The sequence below is a fragment of the Panthera uncia genome (assembly GCF_023721935.1).
Source record: "Panthera uncia isolate 11264 chromosome A1 unlocalized genomic scaffold, Puncia_PCG_1.0 HiC_scaffold_17, whole genome shotgun sequence".
Classification (NCBI taxonomy): Eukaryota; Metazoa; Chordata; class Mammalia; order Carnivora; family Felidae; genus Panthera; species Panthera uncia.
The window spans coordinates 1,429,189-1,434,985 of record NW_026057577.1 but is presented as its reverse complement, the minus strand read 5'-3'; the positions used below and the strand labels follow the sequence as shown (position 1 = coordinate 1,434,985).

Here is a 5,797-nt window from a genome sequence, read left to right as displayed (position 1 = left end):
AAAAAAAAAAAAAAAAAAAGATTTTTAGACTGTCCTAACCATTTTGTCAATTGAGGGTTTTGAAGTTGTTAAACCACCAAATTCATTTTAAGTGTAAAAAAAGTAAGTGCAGGAGGGAAAAAAAAAAAAAGTACAGGAGGGCTTGGAAAGAGGGAAGGAAGTAATTATGTGTGATTTACTGAAAAGTCCTAAATGCTCAGTATTTTAAAGTAGTAACTTTCAAGCATCTAATACTTACAAATATTTATAAATGCTACATATGTAATTAATAAAAAACAGGTAATATAAGCTAATGAAAAAATTAACATTTACACTTGATTACAAATAAGCTTCTGAGTTTTATATCACTTTATTTTTGTGTCTTAATAGATATTGCAGGGATTTCATACCATATCTAATTGATCACATATTACATATCAAGAGTATGGTAATTAATTAGGATTTAGTACATTTACTAACAATCTACTATGAGAGCAGTTTAGTCCTTTTTCTTCTGAGTTGTGTCCTTCAGTCACTACAAAGATTTTCTTCCCTAGTTATCTGTTCTGCTGGGCCAACATTTCTGGGGCAGGATGAAGAGGCAAGTGATCATCTCACAATTTCTCCATCTTGAAGCCAGAGCTGGGTAAAACTGGAACAGGAGAGGGACTGAAGATTGTTCCCGCTGTACTGTCCACTATAATAGTCTTGAGCCACATGTGACTGAGCACTTGAAATGTGGCTGGTCCAAACTGAGATGTGCTGTAAAGGGTCAACTACACTCCTGATTTCAAAGATTTAGTATGAAAAAAGAATGCAAGATATCTCATTAATAATGTTTAATGTTGATTATATATATGTTGAAATGATAATGTTTTGTATATATTGGATTAAATGAGATGTATTATTTAAAAAAAATTTAATGTTTATTTTAGAGAGAGAGAGAGAGAGAGATAGAGCATGAGTGGGGAAAGGGCAGAGAAAGAGGGAGACACAGAATCTGAAGCAGGCTCCAGGCTCTGAGCTGTCAGCACAGTTCTCATGAGACACAAGATCATGACCTGAGCCTAAGTCAGACACTTAACCGACTGAGCCACCCAGATGCCCCAAATGAAATGTATTATTAAAATTAATTACCTACTTTGGGGCCTTTCCATTTATAGCTCCACCTGCAAAGCCCATTACCCCCTTCACTCAGTGCTTGGCTCCGATAGCCCCTCCTCAGAGAAGCTCTGCTGAGCGCCTTCACACCCCACAGCCCATCCCCTTGCTTGGTTTTATTCTGAGTAATCAGTGAAAGTAACAGGAAACAGTGATTCCCACCCATTCTGGGAAGGTTTCAGCCCCTTTTCTAGGTAAGGATGGAGTGTGGAATCTAGAGCACCAGAGTGGTTATTCTTTACTTTCTTTTCTTCCACAGAAGAAACAAGGTCCAGTACTTCAAAAGAAGTTACCCCTTCTAGCTTCAGGTCCAGTCTGACATGTTTAAGGAGCTGGTGGAAATAGGAATGACAGCCGCTTCCCATCCCAAGTGCCCAAGACTGATTATGATTCAAATACATTTTTTTGGAAGTTCTCCCTTCACAATTTTTTTCCTGTGAACTGGCAAGTGTGGAGAAGGTGCGGATGTTGGCAGGGAGAGAGCATACATAGTAGGATAGTCTATTCCCTGTGTTCCTTTGACACACGGTTGCAAAACTGCAACCCAGAGGGGGCAGAGCTTCCCAGAACTGGGATATAAGAAGGGACTATATATATTGTTTTGAACCTTCCCTGGGCCTAGCAAGAAGTTGGGCACACATAGGGCACTCAATGCTTTTTAAACATGATGTATTAAACTGGCATACAACTCTTTCAAATGTTAGATTCCTGGAGGAGTAGGAAGCCTCTCTCCAGTCATCTTATCCTCCGTAGCCCTATCTATTGCAGGTACTGCAAGTACTCTGCTTTGGTTTACTGAAACAGAACTGCAAGATCCATAGGGGAACCACAGAGGCAAGTGTCCAAATTCTGGTTCTTCCATAATAAGTATTAGCTGTGTGACCTTGGACAGGGAACTTTAGGGGTCTGACACTCCTGCCTGGGAGGACCCAGTAAAGGAAACTATTACAACGTTTCATATGAAAAGAAGGTTAAAACATGTGTAAGTCTGACAACTGCGGTTGCTGAAGTTTTAGGTTTTACCCTCCTCAGGAAAGTTCCTCTAAAGAAGGATCCTGAATATGGGGTCTGACTCTGACTTCGACCCTAAGGATCCTAAACGTTCTGCAAGACTTTTTAAATCCCTTCCCTGATCCCCCAAAGAACCCTTCTTCACAGGGTTAGAGCAGTGTAGGCATTCCGTAGCCCCACGCCGAACCCCGGGAGCTTTCAGAGTAAGCACGAAGATTGGTTGTTCATTTTAAGACTTGTTGCCTCGTACTTAACGGGAAGATGTACACAACTATTCACGGTAAGAGGAACGCCACACCTGAGAAGGTCGCAGCGCAGCCAATTCCGGGCGCTTCAGTCAACGGTGGTCGTCACGAGTTGCTTGGCGAAACTCTTCCGACCTCAGCTCCTCTCCCACGGCGCCAGTCCACCTTGAGGGCTAGACAGGGCACCAAAGACGTATTGAGGAGTCGGGGGTGATTAACGCCGACAGAGCTTGGTAGCTAAAGCTGCCCTTTTAATCCGTCTTAGCCTGGTGATATCTGCGTCGTGGGGCTGCGGGCCCGAAGGTGACCGGGGGAAGACGGGCGAGGACAGGCTGAGGGCAAGGCCTGGGAGGAGCAGGCCGCCCAGCGTGCCTTAGCGTCACTCGTTGCCGGGGCGGCGCTCGCAACAGCTGCAGGCGCTAGCAGCCCACAGCGGAGGGGCGAAGACCGGCGACAGTTGGAGATCGCTGCCCCGCGCCAACCCTGCCCTCCTAGCCCCTCAGTCCCCTCACCGGTCGCCGAATGGCTCCTTGTACACCAGGCGGTTCCCACTCAGCCGGCTCGCCGACCACTGCCTCCCAGACTGCGGGATTAAGGAGAAGGGAGGAAGGGACTGGCGGAGCGCGCGGCCGCCAAATAGGGGGAGCTGGGAGGCGGCTCGGAAAAGGGGTCACGCTGCAGTCCCGCTTTCCCCAGTTGGCCAGTGGTTGACCTCAGGCGGGCCGCGTCACTGGTTGCTGGGATGACTAGGAGGCGTAGGAACTCCACTGACTGTTCTAAGTCTGTGTCCCAAATCGCGGTGAGGGGGCGGGGCTACCACTGCCAGCCAAATACCACCTCCTTCCTTGACAAGGCTCCGCCTTCTTCCCAGGAGTAACCAGTCTCTACCTCCTCTTTTGTCCGTCCGCCCCTTGGTTCCACCCAATCAGAGGAAAGGGCGCTGAGATCTGGGCACCGCCTCAGTCTGCGGTGGCTGAGTTCCGGTGCGGACTAGTCTTCCAGCTGCTAGCACAGGCCTAGTGGGACGCGGAGGAGAGTCCTTGCGGCTGCTGTCGCTCAGGTAACGGATGCCTGGCGCTGAGCGGCCGCGGGTGCCACCCTCCCAAATCGTTCCAGTAGTTAGTAACTTTTTACAGTAAGGCCACATTTGGTACCTATTATCGCGCTTAATCCTCGCCACAGCCCTGCCAATCAGGTTCCCACAAATTAATGTCTAAGGTCGCACTGCCGGGGCTGGGGGTACTCCTGGTCTGCTTTCCAGCCACCTCTTCAAGAGCTGCTAGGCAGAGCTTCCTGTCCAAATGTTGAGACTTCAACCACTGAGAGATGGAAGTGCCAACTGATTTCTGGAAATGAATGGAAGTGGGAGCATAACAGTCCCCTCTTCCAGGCTACCGATCATCCAGAACAGACTACCAAGAAAGGTACCCGCTCTAATCTTCCTTTCACGGACACTTAGTACTGCTCATTCTGTTACACATCCAGAGCTTCTGTCCCTCTACTCTGCTCGAGAGCTCCTTAAATCAGTGTACATTTAGACTCTTCATGCCCTACCCCCTGGTTCAGACCGGAATGATCTTCTGCTTTTAATTCCAACCATTCTTAAAAGTTTAGTCAAATGCCATCCTATGGCGGGATGCTCCTCTTCACCCTCAATCCTGGGTGTGCACCCATGCTGCAATGCAACCCTCTACAGTGGTATAGTCAGATGAAGGCTGTCATCTCCACAGTTAAAGGACAGGCCTTGTTCTACTCATAAGCAATGCCCTGAAGCATGAGCACTGCACATCATAGATGCTCAATGAGTGCTGACCCACATATGACAGTATTGTGTAAGGAGTACAGGTATGGCAGCAGCAGGCAAAGAAGCAAAAAAAATGGACACAGGATGCAGGCCTGGGGTGATGAGCCTGAACCAGGAAGAGATAGATGTGGGAGAAGTAGAAGAGGAAAATGTGCCTGCTGTAAAGTGCCATATGCAGATAAGGTAATGTTATGTAGAAGATGACTAGTTGAGAATAATTCCAAAGCCTTTCAAGCCCGAGAAATGGATTAATTAGGGCATTTCTGAACTCATTGTTCAGCATTGATGACATGTGTTTAAGGGACACTGACACAGTCAATTCCAGAGTAGTGACTAGGATAGTGATAAATACTTTGAAAGGGCTGGGGATATTTAACCTGCAAAGAGAAACCTGTTCATGATGACTGTACACAAAATTTGACAAACTGTCATGTAAAAGCAGTGTGGATTAGACAGCTTTCTTTTGTGTAGCTATGGAGGAAAGAACTCAATGGAGAAAAGTGCAGGGCAGTGGAGTTTTGTTTCCTGTGGGAGTCATTACACTGCACACTAGCATTGTTCATCCAGAAACTCTGTAAGGATTTATTGAAAATTTGTTGTCCTTACAGGCCACAAGAGGCATACAACGTGGTCTGTATTTACTATCATTTACCATACACTTTAGAATTATGTGCTTATCTTATCTTCCCTGGTAAATTGTAAGCTTGAGTGCAGTCTTACTGAGTGCACTTTTCTGAATGTCCGCTTACGTTCAAGGAACTGAGTTGAGTGTTAGAAACAAAAGAGAAATAGTCTTTTGAGGATCTCCAGACTCTGCCTTCCCATCGTATGTCAAGTGTGAAGTGGTATAAAACTAGAACGGGAAGAATGGCATAATTCTGCTATAGGTCATCAGCAAACTTCATAGATTTAACATGTAGCCAAGATTTTGTATCACCATTTTGATGGTGATGATCATTTCCATGCACTGGCAGCTTTCTGCTAATGTAGATGCTGGGATTGGGTTGGGACAGAGAGATGGGATGAGCAGGAAAGGAGTCTTGCTCTAGACTGAAGACAGAGTGTAAGTAGATGTAGGTCAAAATCCTATGGAGGCTGCTGAGTGGGGTAGGGCAAGAATTCTAGGAAATTGAGGGCGTGGAGATACTGAAAGAGGAAACTCAAATTTGGCTTAATTAGAGGAATCCTTCCTCCCACAAAACTTTATCGAGGGCTCATGGAGTTTCACTTGGCTGGACAATGGGGATATAGAAATGTGCCCATCATGTGCCCTTACTGTATGGTTAGAAGAATCTATGCCATGCTCAAGAGTTTGGGCTTCTCTCACTTGGCAGCAGGGAGGAGTAGTGCATTAGAGTTTTTAAAGACTAGGAGGTGAGGTGAAAAAGTTAAGTTATGAGAGTGGATGACATTTCCCTGTAGGTGGACAAGAAGACTGAGGGTAGAACCCTGGAGCACCAGTCTCCAAAGGAGGCAGCTGTAGACTGGGCAATCAGTAAAGAGTTTGAGAAAAAAGAGGGTCAAGACAGGGTGAGGTTTTGGATCCCATGTGAGGAAATGGTGGTGAGTGCCCAATGCTTGCAAAACTCCAAAAATG

At 46.2% G+C, this 5,797-nt stretch overlaps 1 protein-coding gene and 1 long non-coding RNA gene across 4 annotated transcripts in view; one reads left to right on the top strand and one right to left on the bottom strand.

Annotated features, from left to right (window-relative positions):
• The window catches only part of LOC125935344 (uncharacterized), a 6,418-nt gene extending 4,805 nt beyond the window's left edge, over positions 1-1,613 (top strand). The window contains exon 3 of the long non-coding RNA XR_007461630.1: positions 1,400-1,613. This is a non-coding gene — a long non-coding RNA (uncharacterized LOC125935344). The remainder of the gene's footprint in view (positions 1-1,399) is intronic.
• ZNF672 (zinc finger protein 672) overlaps positions 1-3,258 on the bottom strand; it is an 8,470-nt gene extending 5,212 nt beyond the window's left edge. Inside the window, exons 1-2 of one of the 3 annotated variants that reach the window (XR_007461629.1) lie at positions 2,909-3,239; positions 2,450-2,569 (exon numbers count right to left, since the gene is read on the bottom strand). The gene's annotated coding sequence lies outside the window, so the exon portion shown is untranslated. Of the gene's footprint in view, positions 1-2,449; positions 2,570-2,908 lie in introns of all 3 variants that reach the window. The other 2 variants (XM_049648947.1, XM_049648946.1) reach the window with 2 other exon arrangements.
• Between the last annotated feature and the right edge of the window lie 2,539 nt (positions 3,259-5,797).